Source organism: Haliotis rubra, unplaced genomic scaffold (assembly GCF_003918875.1).
Source record: "Haliotis rubra isolate DU_JTF1 unplaced genomic scaffold, ASM391887v1 Scf319, whole genome shotgun sequence".
Classification (NCBI taxonomy): Eukaryota; Metazoa; Mollusca; class Gastropoda; order Lepetellida; family Haliotidae; genus Haliotis; species Haliotis rubra.
Window position 1 is genome coordinate 1,125,878 of NW_025766990.1, and position 12,266 is coordinate 1,138,143.

The 12,266-nt window shown below is 38.9% G+C and overlaps 1 protein-coding gene and 2 long non-coding RNA genes across 3 annotated transcripts in view; 1 reads left to right on the forward strand and 2 right to left on the reverse strand.

Moving 5' to 3' along the window:
* The window catches only part of LOC124283634, a 122,970-nt gene that overhangs the window by 56,377 nt on the left and 54,327 nt on the right, over positions 1 to 12,266 (reverse strand). The gene's annotated exons all lie outside the window — the stretch shown is intronic.
* On the forward strand, positions 1,406 to 3,248 carry LOC124283639. The gene is made up of 3 exons (XR_006900374.1): positions 1,406 to 2,536; positions 2,718 to 2,813; positions 3,010 to 3,248. It is a non-coding gene; the product is annotated as an uncharacterized LOC124283639 (long non-coding RNA).
* LOC124283640 lies at positions 5,842 to 7,697 on the reverse strand. Its single transcript, XR_006900375.1, has 2 exons — positions 6,467 to 7,697; positions 5,842 to 6,252 (listed from the first exon to the last, which is right to left on the reverse strand). It is a non-coding gene; the product is annotated as an uncharacterized LOC124283640 (long non-coding RNA).

Genomic DNA, 12,266 nt, shown 5'->3' on the forward strand with positions numbered 1-12,266 from the left:
ATGTTCGGCTGTCAACTGCTGGCCCCGGAAAGGTCTGCAAGCGCGGATTCCATAGGACCTCAGTCGTCTGGCTACGGTGTATCGGCGTACACGGTGACTTAGGCCATTCGATGCTGATGACGTCACAATCAGGAAGCAGTTTCTGAGATGCAGCGTGCGTAGATACTGGTCCTCCTGGAGCGTTGTGACTCGAGGTCTGCTTGATCGGCAGTCCTGTCTCTGCATCTCTGCATGAGTTTAGTGACGGTGACGCGATGACAGCCATGCGTTTTTGCAACGTGGGTGTGAAAGGCTCCCATTCCGATCATTCCGATCGACCGTTCTCGTTGTCGTAAAGTTAATCGACCCATTCATTTGGTGGTTTTAGAACAAATGTCTGACAACCCGGTAAGGACAAACTTTATGGATGGCAACTTCTTTATACAGGTGGTACGATGTTTCGATACAGATTATTGTATCTGTCCATCCTAGTCTAACTCTCCAACTTCTAAAATGCCACTTAAAGAAGTCTGACAATTAGTTTGCTCTGGTTTTATACCCGTTTGGCATTCACGTTCTTAGGTTTGCAAACATGCAAATCACATTTGCACAAAATGGCGAACACGCATGCATTGCATGCTGTATTTCCAAGTCGAAAACGTATTGTTCCTTATGATCGATGTGTGTTCATGTGATGGTGATTGCAGCTGAATTTGGAATTTGGACACATAATGTAAAACCGTGGGTGTCGTGTTATCTGTTCATAGTCCCATGTTGTCATCGGTTTGAAGACATCATAGAACAATAAATAAAATGAAAAAAAAAGTCTTTTCTTTTCGATACAATTTTTACAAAATATTCCACAAGATACAATATATTGAAGAATGTATAATTGTCAGCTGATCATACCTCTCAGCCAAACCTTAAATATGTCTCAGAATGTCAGTGGAAATGAAAACCCAGCCTTGCCTATCCTCTAAAGCAAATTCCGTTGATGTACATGGGAAAAGACATGGCTTTGAAACGAATATGAAAGGCTTCACTGAAAATCAATGATGACTCTAGGTGTTCGTGGAAAGGTTAAACAAATTATTATTCCTTACATGATTTACGTCATTTGTATTTTTAGATATGACTGCCTTTTCGTCAAGAATGGAACGTGATGGACGAGGCTACAAGTTAGTATTATACGAGTTATTTGTTTATCATAGAACGTTGCCGTTGGATGCTGCTTTTAGAAACGTTTAATAATATATTTTCTTGCAATTTTAATTGATATTATAAAGTACACCCATAACATCCATCATGTCCCTTATTGTAATTTTGGGGTCGAAGTCGATTTTTAACATTCTCGTAAAACCCCAAAGAAAATAACATTTGGGACTCGTATATATAAAAAGGCTTAATGCTGATATGTTTCAGCATCGAAAAGAAAAAACTTTTGAGGGAAAATGAACGAAACGTTTCAGCAATCGGAAACTCACGTGGCGGTGTCTTGTTGGTTCATCTACATGGACAGTTAGAAGGCGATTTGTTCCTCGGTAATTTTGATCAAGCATTTGATCAAAGTTTGAAGAATTTACTTCCTGGTGACGGATGCCTCTTCACTGACGCATATGTGAGAGAATGGCTTCATATAAAGGATGATTATAGGAGTTTTTTGACTTCGTAGCGTTGACTATATCTAACTCTGTAAGTGTATCCACAGTTGAATATAATACCAAAGTGTCTTCTGATCACCAAGTAGAAAGACCAACAGCTTCAAATCTTTTACACATACTGACAAAAACACCAAAAAAGCATCGTGACTGCTCCAGTGATTAATGGAATTCCAACCGACCTGCAAGGATTGCATGAAAACAGAAGTACACAGCTGAAGGTTTTCTATGGAAGTCAATTCGAGAATAAACCTGAAGAACTGGCTAACTACATATGGAAGCATTTGCGCTTTCAAGAGTATATGAGCTGCATGTCGAAAATTGAGGGTGGAGGCTCATATTACGTTGGCATACAGGAAGAAAACGTCACTGGTTCATCTTCAAAACTCCCAGTTATAAAAGGAATTAATTTGAAGGTTAGCCAAGACAGTCTTGAGAAGAGTTTATTAGACAAATTAAGCACCGTGATCATTCTGGGAATTGTCGGTTCTGTCGGTGCTGCACAAGATCTCATAGAAGTACGTTTTCATGATGTTTGAAACTCGGAAATAGTTTTAGAAATCGCAGTTCGGTTTGTTGCTGGAGTTGTCGTTTATGACTGTGGACCAGAAGCTGATGAGACTGTTGACGGTGGGAAAAAAGGAATTACTAAAATGCGGTTTGATAGGTGGTTGGAGAAATTCAAAAGCGTTTGAGTATCATAAACACACAATTTATGTTATGAACATACCTAAGTGAAAACGTCATGGCATCTGAAAGAAGTTCGAGTGTCAGCTCAACATACCTCTCATATTCATCAGCTGGAAATATTGTTTGGTCATTAACTGATTTAGATGATTCATTCTCCTCTGGAAAAACAACGCCCAATGACGATAAAGGTGAAGAAAAATATTATAAAGGTATGAGTTCAGTCTCACTGAAAATGTCGTTGATGAATCAACATCAACAGGTCAAAGAATAAAATATTACTGTTCTAAGAAGGACAGTTTTGTAGTAAAGACATTCCATAAGTTGTTCTCGTAGTACAAGCGATCTTGTGAAAACAGCGGCTTTGATGATTCTAATTCATTTATTCCATAGTGTTTCAGATAAGCGAGAAAGCAGACTTCCTTCGTGATGTGAACAGAGATGAATCATATGACACATTGATAGAGGATATCTTATCAAAAGTAGCAGGTAACATATATATCCGATTAGCCTTTGGCGACACAGCGACAACATAATCCTGTGCTGTCTCCGTATAATTATTAGACAGATAACTGCATTTGTATCATGTCCATATCAGTAAAGTTCGGTCCTCATGTAAATGACCATTTAACAGAAACCATTCTTTCTTCACGCGTATACTAATGTTTTCGATATTCATCAACAGGTAATGGGTTGGTTATATACCCCCCATCTCATAAATACTCTGACGCAGCTGTGAGCCATGTGAGAAAAATACTCATATGTCCAGATACATTTTGGGAACGTGCATTTGTGTATACTCAAAGTGTTTACTGGTTACACTTAACGAAGACACAGAAACTGAGAAAGCAAAGGTGCCCCGGTGTTTAGATCGAGATGTATGCATTTTCACAGAGAACTATCCTCCAATCGTATTTAGTCTCATGGAGGCGTTGGACGGTATGAAAGAAAATGGAACACAACACGTGACATCCTGGGCTCCATTTTTGGCATCAGAAATTGCTGTTCGACTAGCCAAAACAAGTGCAACGCTCCTTGAACTGACACCAGCCCACCATCGGATCACCGACTGGGAACGATTGATGTAAGTCTGAAAATATATGACACATGAGAACATGTATATGCACACGCTGTTGTGTTACTTCCATTGCCGCCTCCCTCTTGTTCATAACTCATGTAACTTAGATATTCAACGAATGAGACTGGATACATGTCCAATCTAAAGAGAACACACATACGCACAGACATACATTCAGACACAAACACACACACACACACACACACACACACACACACACACACACACATTCAGACATACATATTATTCAGCTTACCAAGTTTCCAGTTAAGATCACGTAGCTCGTCAGCTTTTAAACATCTATACTTATGTCAAACAAAACGGAATTTTTAGAATCCTTTCATTCCGATATTGAAATATAGGATCATTTTTCTGACATGGAAAGTAGAACGCGCAATCCGTTGGGATGTTACGCCATTTAGGGGCATTTGTTTTTCGAGCTAAACCGGCCAGAGTAAACCCCTCACATTATGACGTTATTAGTGCCAGTTGATTTAGACTGGTCGTTTGTCTAGTACCATATTAATAGATAATCGCGTGAAATAGTGTGTGGACAGTACGAAATATGTATACAGGCCAGATTTTGACGTACTCATTACTTGCGGTACGCGACCTTCACAAGGGACACAGTAGGCGGGATATTCAAGCATCGTATAAATTAGATAAATGTAAGTGAAACATTCTGGCAATCTGCGTTTTGTTATTTTCTTTTTGTTTTCATTGTTACATGTTAGTTCTACTGAGAGGACTCAGTGCAGAGCAGATCACTGCTCCAAGCACTTACTGACATTTACTTAAATCAAACGTTTACTCAGAGCTTATATATTTACACCTTTTCAATGACTGGTCCCTCACTTAGGCAAGGTGCTTACACTAGTAGGTATTTGGAATATTTGGAAAAGGTTACATTTGCTTGTTTTTGTATTTGAGTAGTATTTGATCCAAATCTTGCAGTATTTTCTAATTTCTTTAGGATGTATAGCAATAGCAATGTGAATATGACATTAAAACCCTACATGGCATTGCTAATTTCACGAAATGGGTTAGAAAACTGTTCTTTTTATCACATTGCTTATTTCCAGATTAGATGTTACGTATATACAAGTATTGGGACGTGATTACAGTCGCTATTGTTTAGTACATTTTTATTTATATTTATTCAAGATTTTGTGATTTCTTTCACCTTTCGTAAATATGTGCTCGGAGCCATATCTTAATCCCTTGTTCACGTGCAAACTTGTCATTGCTAACAACTTAAAAGTGCCAAGTAGAATAATGTTACGAATAGTGAGATACTAAGTGACCTTACCGTTTAGAAAAAGAAATCTAACATTTCGCTACTTAAATTCTGTATCTGTATAATGTATGTTGTTGTTTTTACAGGAAAAACAATCCATCACTGGACGTAAAAGAAGGCGATGCAAATGAATGTTTTGAGATGATGTGTTTCCAGCATTATGTCTCTGAGTGTTCCGATGTGAAAATGGTCGGACAAAACACAAACGTGTGGAACTTCAAAACAGAATTAGCCCATGGTATGTGACATGGTTTTCATTAGACACATCCGCTTAATTTACAGTGAAAATTAAGATTTAAGTGACATTATATGCACATACATGAGGTGATAGTAGACCTGACTAAGTGCATTGAATTAACGGTCAATATATTTTGGACCGATCGAGCGTTTCCCTTCTTCGTGATAGTTAGAGGTTAATGTCGTATCAGCAATATATACATGTACAATAGCTGCATGTAATCAATAATACGCATGGCCATGTTTTACTTATAAAAAGGCAGTTCTAAACTTAGACACATTACATTATCGCAAAACACTGAGGAGGCAGGTCTTTTGCAGAAATGGATGCAGGAAAATCAACTCAACGGGAGTTCTCAAGACTCAAGGTAAAGTTATAGTGTGTTGATGATCCATTTGCTACCAGATCATGCAAAGAAAAAAATATTTGAATTCAAAAGAATTAGAGTATTTAAAGTATTTGATTTTTACATTGATGCTTGGACTACCCTTGCTTGAGTTGCACAAAATGTTGATGGTGCAGTCGTGCAGACAATCCTTAGGCGAGGAAAATATGTTTTAATGAATGGTTTTGCATTTGAAAATTAATAAAAAATATTTAACATTTGATTGGTGTCGTATACATCAAATTCACTGTCACGGTATAGTCCTGTATTCTCTGCAGACAGTACAGTGGGCATACAGCATAATGTCTATCAAATTAACATGTTCAGTCGAGTATGAATTAGTTCATTTAGACATCAATCATTTTCATTGTGATCTAATATTTGCTGCGTTTGTTATTACAGTTTGCAACCAGCACTCATCAAAACTTTTCCGCAAAACCGAGAGACATCATCTATCCGTGGGAATTGAAAATCCAAGTAATGCCTACCAAAAGGCCCGTGCGCATGTTTGCTCCTCGCCTGTACCCAAGTACCAGACAGAGAACATATACACTCAGCTCAAAATTTCGAGATGCTGAAGACAAAAAAGACAGTGGATACCGTCTTAAATGGTCAGCAGGGAACGAAATAAACATAAAACATGAATTATCTGAAAAGTGAGGACATCATGCCACCTCGCAGTGATCAGCCCTACTGCAGAATTTCTTAACAACACTACAGAGCTCCTTTGACTTCCCTTGGCAACACTCACTGGAGCTGAATATATAATTGCACAGTGGTAGCTGGACGTTGTGCCCGGTCATGAACTAGGGTGAACTGTATGGCCTCAGACCATATCCATGTAATGTACGTGGGTGTGAGTTCTTTGGTCGCATAACACATAAATATTATGTCAGCAGAAACTTTACAAAACTCAAATTATATAATCAGCTTCATTGACAAGCTCATTTAAGAAACTTTATCTAAATAATGTGCTGTAGTTAAGTATTGTTTCTTGTCTCAGACATTTCGTTTTCTACCCATATCAAATGGCTATTTCAAGGAAACTGAGGTAGACACATAATTTATATTTTTCATGCTGATGTTGATACTAGCATATGTGAATATTAATGGTCAATTTGAATCGGATGAAATCTATTTTTACTTTTAAAATTACTTTGTATTTTTGTTCTAGAATGTCTTATAATCTTTCAACATGTTGATATATAATGTTCATCTCTGAAAAGTAGTAATGGAAGAGTTCTAGTAGGTGATGCATATTAGTATATATTAATCCCAGTTTGTGATCTCTTTTGTTATGTTTTGTTTTTAAAAATGTATATGGATTTTCCGGTTTGTTTGATTTAGTGTTCTGAAAGATGGCTTATGTGTGGAACAATGAGGACTATAGTTTTTATACACATGCGTTTTCATATATGTTGTTGCTTTTAGCAGTATTTAGTTGATCGTGTAAGTTTCAGTTTATATTTTCTTTGTCGATATTTACATATTTAGTATGTCAAAGTCAACAACTCTACATCTGAGACGACCGTCACTAATTCAAGTGTTCCCCAGGGATGTGTACTGTCTCCTATGCTCTTTACTCTTTACACCAATGACTGTGTCAGAGTAAAGTTTGCCGATGATACAGCAATAAGCAGCCTCCTGTTCGATTCCAACAAAGAAGAAGTATCAGCCTTCACAGCGTGGTGTGAAGATAATTTTCTCGAACCTCGAAAATTAAGAGCTCATCGTTGACTTTCGCAGGATACGATCACCAATCACACTTGTAACTATCCAGGACCAAGAAGTCGAAGTAGCTGAAGAGTGCAAGTATCTAGGGACAATTATTGACAATAAATTTCCTTCTCACAGAATACCGATGCTAGCCTGTCTAGAATTCCTACGAAATCTCCGTTCATTCCAAATAGACTCTACCATTATGAATGTTCTACAAATCATGTATACAATCTATTTTAAAGTTATCAATACAGTGCTGGTATGGACCCTTAACACTCCAGAACCAGAACAAGTTGAATAGAGGTGTGAAAGTTGCAGGGAAAATAGCTTCTTGTGATTTTGGAATTTTAGAAACTCTATACATTTCAACTGTTTATAATCTTACCTTAAGAATTTTAAATGACCCATCTCATGTTTTAAACTTGTTATAAGCTTTTACCCACTGGTCTGTTATCTGTTGGGTTAGGCCTTATTATGTTTAACTTTCAGGGATTCTACATGTCCTACTGCTTTGGATGTCTTAAATATAATTGTTTATGTTTGCATGTGCTTTCTCATATTTATATGTCATATACATCTGATGTACACAAAATTCCCTCACGGGCAATAACGTATTATATCTTATCTTATCTTAGTCACATTTGTTTGTTTTCGTGTAATAACCCCCCCCCCCCAAAAAAAAAAAACCCAAACAAAACAAACAAAAACAACAACAACAACATGTGTTCGTCAATGGTGTTCCTTTCGTAACCCTGGTACGTGCCATCCAGCTGTTGAGGTGATAATTGGGTCACCTGAGAATAGTCCTAATCTAAAGGATACTGTGCAAGGTAATACTGAAATATATGAAATTATACTTTCATGAAATGTTATATTTCACTAAAGGTATACAACTTTGGCAGTTCTCAACCGACGAAATGCCGACGACAATGTATTTAGGCCTGTTTTCAGCATCACAATGACATCGACGTAGCCATGGTCACGAGACAGGCCGAAGGACAAAACATGTCATTCACTTTGAAGATTTTTGAACCGCTGGTACAACATGAAGAACAAACTACTACTATGTGTTATTGACGGACAAACGAATAAATTATCTTTCGCTGTTGAAAGAGCCCGGTGGGTGAATGGAAAGTAAAATTCTCTATTTCGCTTTGGCCAAACCAGAAACAGAATGCGCGTAATAGGACAATGATCGCGTGTTGTTGCTGCTTGAAATTTAGAAACAAGAAAACTGACGTTTGAGATTTCAGCATTTTCAGACAAAAATCGCTTTCCCAAAATTGTATACAATTCTCCAAACTTCAGGATACGAACACTGTTTAGTCCAGGCTGTGCGATTAGTGAAACGTATTGCAGAACGTGTTGCAGAACGTGGACTTGACGGCTCATGGTTCCACTTCTAGTGTGCCTGCCAAGACTGCATACTGCTACCAACAGACTGAAAAGGGGAATAAATAACACATACACACACACACACACACACACACACAAATAGATGCTGGTGAAGTCATTCACTAAGTCTGCCCGGAGTCGGTCATTCGTGGGGAAGCTTTCTGCGAAGTCACTGCATCGTGTGTACATGGAGTGTGTGGAACAGAATAGCCATCGAACCGACTCTTTCGCCTGGATGAAGTCCGCCGGTCGCTGCCCAGGACCAGTCACTTCCCACTCGCAATCGTCGCCTAAATGTGATTCTAAAAGAAAATATTGACATGAAATGTCGATTATGTAATGAATTAACAGAGACTGTCCAACACCTTGATAGTGGATGCCCTTCCTTGTCACAAACAGCATATCTTAAAAGACATGATGGCATCGCTCGTTGCTTCTACTATCGTCTTCACCTGTGGTTTTGGCCCCGAGTTCCATCCATAATACGCCCCTGAACATGTCCACGGCGTCATGGAAAATGATGCCTTCAAACGTCTTTGGAATAGGTCCATATACGGCTTCAGAAGAATTCCAGCCAACAAACATAATCTTGTCCTTTTTGATCGGGCCAATGAATTTATTTATATCATTGAATTTTCTGTCCCTGTGACAGCAACGTGATTGGCAAGATTTAGGAAAACTATGCAGACCGCGCTTTTGAAATGTCTCGCTTACAAAGTCACTGTCGTCAGGCTTGCCTAGGTGGCGCTGCACAGTGGCGACACACGTTTGAAAGTGCTCTTCACATTTTTCTTTTTATTTGTGTTTTTTGTCCTACAGACTTTGTGTTTGTACCTGTGATACTTGTGCGGATGCTACATAATGCCTCGGAAATATACAGGTTGTATATTTCTCACGATACTTTTGGTCAAAGTACCTTTCCACCTCAGCTTGGCCAGTATGGTCAACCGACCAGTCTTGATGGACACCATAGTGTCAGACCTATACTTCACTACGAATACGATGAACTTGTTTCCCTCAGAGAAAGTGCTTCAACGCTGGATTTCAATCTGTATCTACCACAGGAATGTGTGCTGAACAATTTTCAGAGCGGCAAATCAAATCCTGACACTAAACGCAGAAAACGAGGTAAGCGAGGAGGTGTGAGACGACGTGTGAGATCTCGAAAGTCGAGACCCTCCCTCCCAACAATCCTCTTATCTAATGTGAGATCTCTTCGGAATAAGATTGATGAACTTCATGCATGCACACGATATATGTACGAATTTAGAGATAGCTGCTTGTTATGTTTCACTGAAACCTGGCTCAATGACACCATTAGTAACGACAGTTTGATTCTGCCAACATTTGGTTCATCTATACGCTTAGACAGGAGTGAAGAGAAGACTGGTAAATCCATAGGAGGCGGAGTATGTATATATGTTAATCAAACATGGTGTCAGAACATTGTGGTACGAGTGAAGATATGCACTCCCGACACTGAACTACTCTCTGTCTCACTACGACCATCTTATCTTCCCCGTGAGTTCAGGCAGATATTCACGATTCTCACATATATCCCATCCAGTGCTTACAATAACAACGCAGCTGATGTGCAAAAGCTTGAAACAATCTCGCCCGACGCTCCTAAGCTTGTGCTCGGCGACTTTAACAGTGCGCCACTAAGAACAGTTATACCTCACTATCAGCAATAAGTCAAATGTCCCACACGCCAACAGAAAACCATCGACTTATGCTACGGCAATATCAAAGATGCCTACACTGGGAAATCAAAAGCTCCTCTTGGTTCGTCAGACCATAATTGTGTTTACCTTGTTCCAATATATAGACAGAGACTGAAGCGCGAACCAGAAGTTAAGAAGACGTGGGACACGGATTCAATCCAGCAATTACAGGGTTGCTTTGAATGTACTGATAGGGACGTATTTTTCGTTAACTCATCTGACCCCTGTGCTTTGTCTGTTGCTATAACTGATTACATAACTTTCTGTGTAGACTCAATCACCCCGAAAAAGGAAATAACGATATATCCTAATAACAAACCCTGGGTGACGAAAGAATTAAAAATAATGCTTAATGACAAGAAAAAAAGCCTTTTGTACTAATGATATGTAAGAAATGTATGGAAGACTATAGAGACAAAGTGGAGCAACAATTCTACCAGAACAACAGTCGTCAGGCGTGGAAAGGCGTGAAAACTATGATCGGCCAGCAGAACAAGTCATCACATATCATCGTTGCAGACGACCGGAAGTACGCTGAAGATCTAAACCAGTTTTATTCAAGATTCGATACGTTTGACTTCACCAACCAACGCAAAACTGTCATAGACGGTATCATACCAGACAATGAGGATGCTATCACTATTAAACCAGAGATAGTCAAAACCAAGTTTTCCAAGCTGAATATACGGAAAGCATCAGAACCTGATGGACTGGATGGAATTATCCTCAAACGATGTTGTGATCAGCTGTGCCATGTTTTTAGACGACTTTATCAACTCTCATTTGATCAGCATATCATACCAACAATATGGAAAACCTCAAAAGTCATTCCCGTGCCTAAGAAAAGCACCCCATCTGTATTGAACGACTTCCGTCCAGTTGCCCTCACGTCAATAGCCATGAAGTGTTTTGAAAGGATCATGCTAAATACGCTGATATCTAACGTTGGACACCTCTTTGACCCTCTTCAATTTGCACATAGAGCACGACGGGGTGTGGAAGATGGTAAAGTTGTTATTTTGAACAGTATTTACAAACATTTAGAACCCCCCAAATCTTATGCTAGAGTTCTTTTTATTGATTTTTCCTCTGCTTTTAACACTATTCAACCAAATATTTTACTGCAAAAACTTTTATCCATGAATGTGAACCGGAACCTTTTACTGTGGAATGAGCAATTCTTGATTAACCGACCCCAATATGTGCACGTGAATCAGCCAAACTCAACAACAATGTACACTAATACTGGAGCACCTCAGGGCTGTGTCATTTCGCCCGTGCTTTTCATTCTGTATACTAATGATTGTGTAAGCCGTAAGCCTGACAGACCACCTCCGTGGTGTAGTGGTTAGAGCGTCCGTTAATTGCAAATAAAATCTCTGGTGTGTCTGTTTCGGGTTGATCTTCTCTTTTTAATTTCCGTGTTCTTAACCTCGCTGAGAGAATTTTATCTGATTCCAGCCATGTTTTATTTTCTGAATATCATCCTTTACCTTCAGGCCGCCGATAACAAATGCCCCGTTTTAAAACAAAAAGAGTTCAAAATTCTTTTATTCCAGCAAGTATTCGCCTTTCAAATGACAGTTAGCTTTGTCTGTCTATTGTGTTGTTTTGTGTTTTATTAACCTATATGTCATTTTTATATGTAACCCTGTGACCACTTTCAAATGTAAAAAGAATTCCCCTTGGGGTAATAAAGTATTGTCATTGTCATTGTTATTATCATTGTTCTCGGTGCCCTTGGTTTGGTGCTCTGACGCTCTTGGTCATGCAAAAGGCTGCAGTGTTGGGGAGCCTTCAGATTCTCCTGAAAGTTCTTGGTGGGTTCGAGCAGGCAGTGCTTCCTGAGAAGTCCCATTCGCTGTCTGGGCTGCGTGTAAAGTGATATACCATTGGTACTCAGCTCAGTTCATTCCATCCAGTAACAGAATCTGAGGTCAAGAAAATAGTGCTTTCGTCAAAACCAACTTCATGTGAGCTTGATCCTATCCCGACAAAATTCCTTTTGAAAATACTGGATATCATTCTGCCAATCATTACCAAGATCATCAACCTAAGTTTATTATTAGGTTGTGTACCATCATGCTTTAAGCGAGCTGTAGTCAA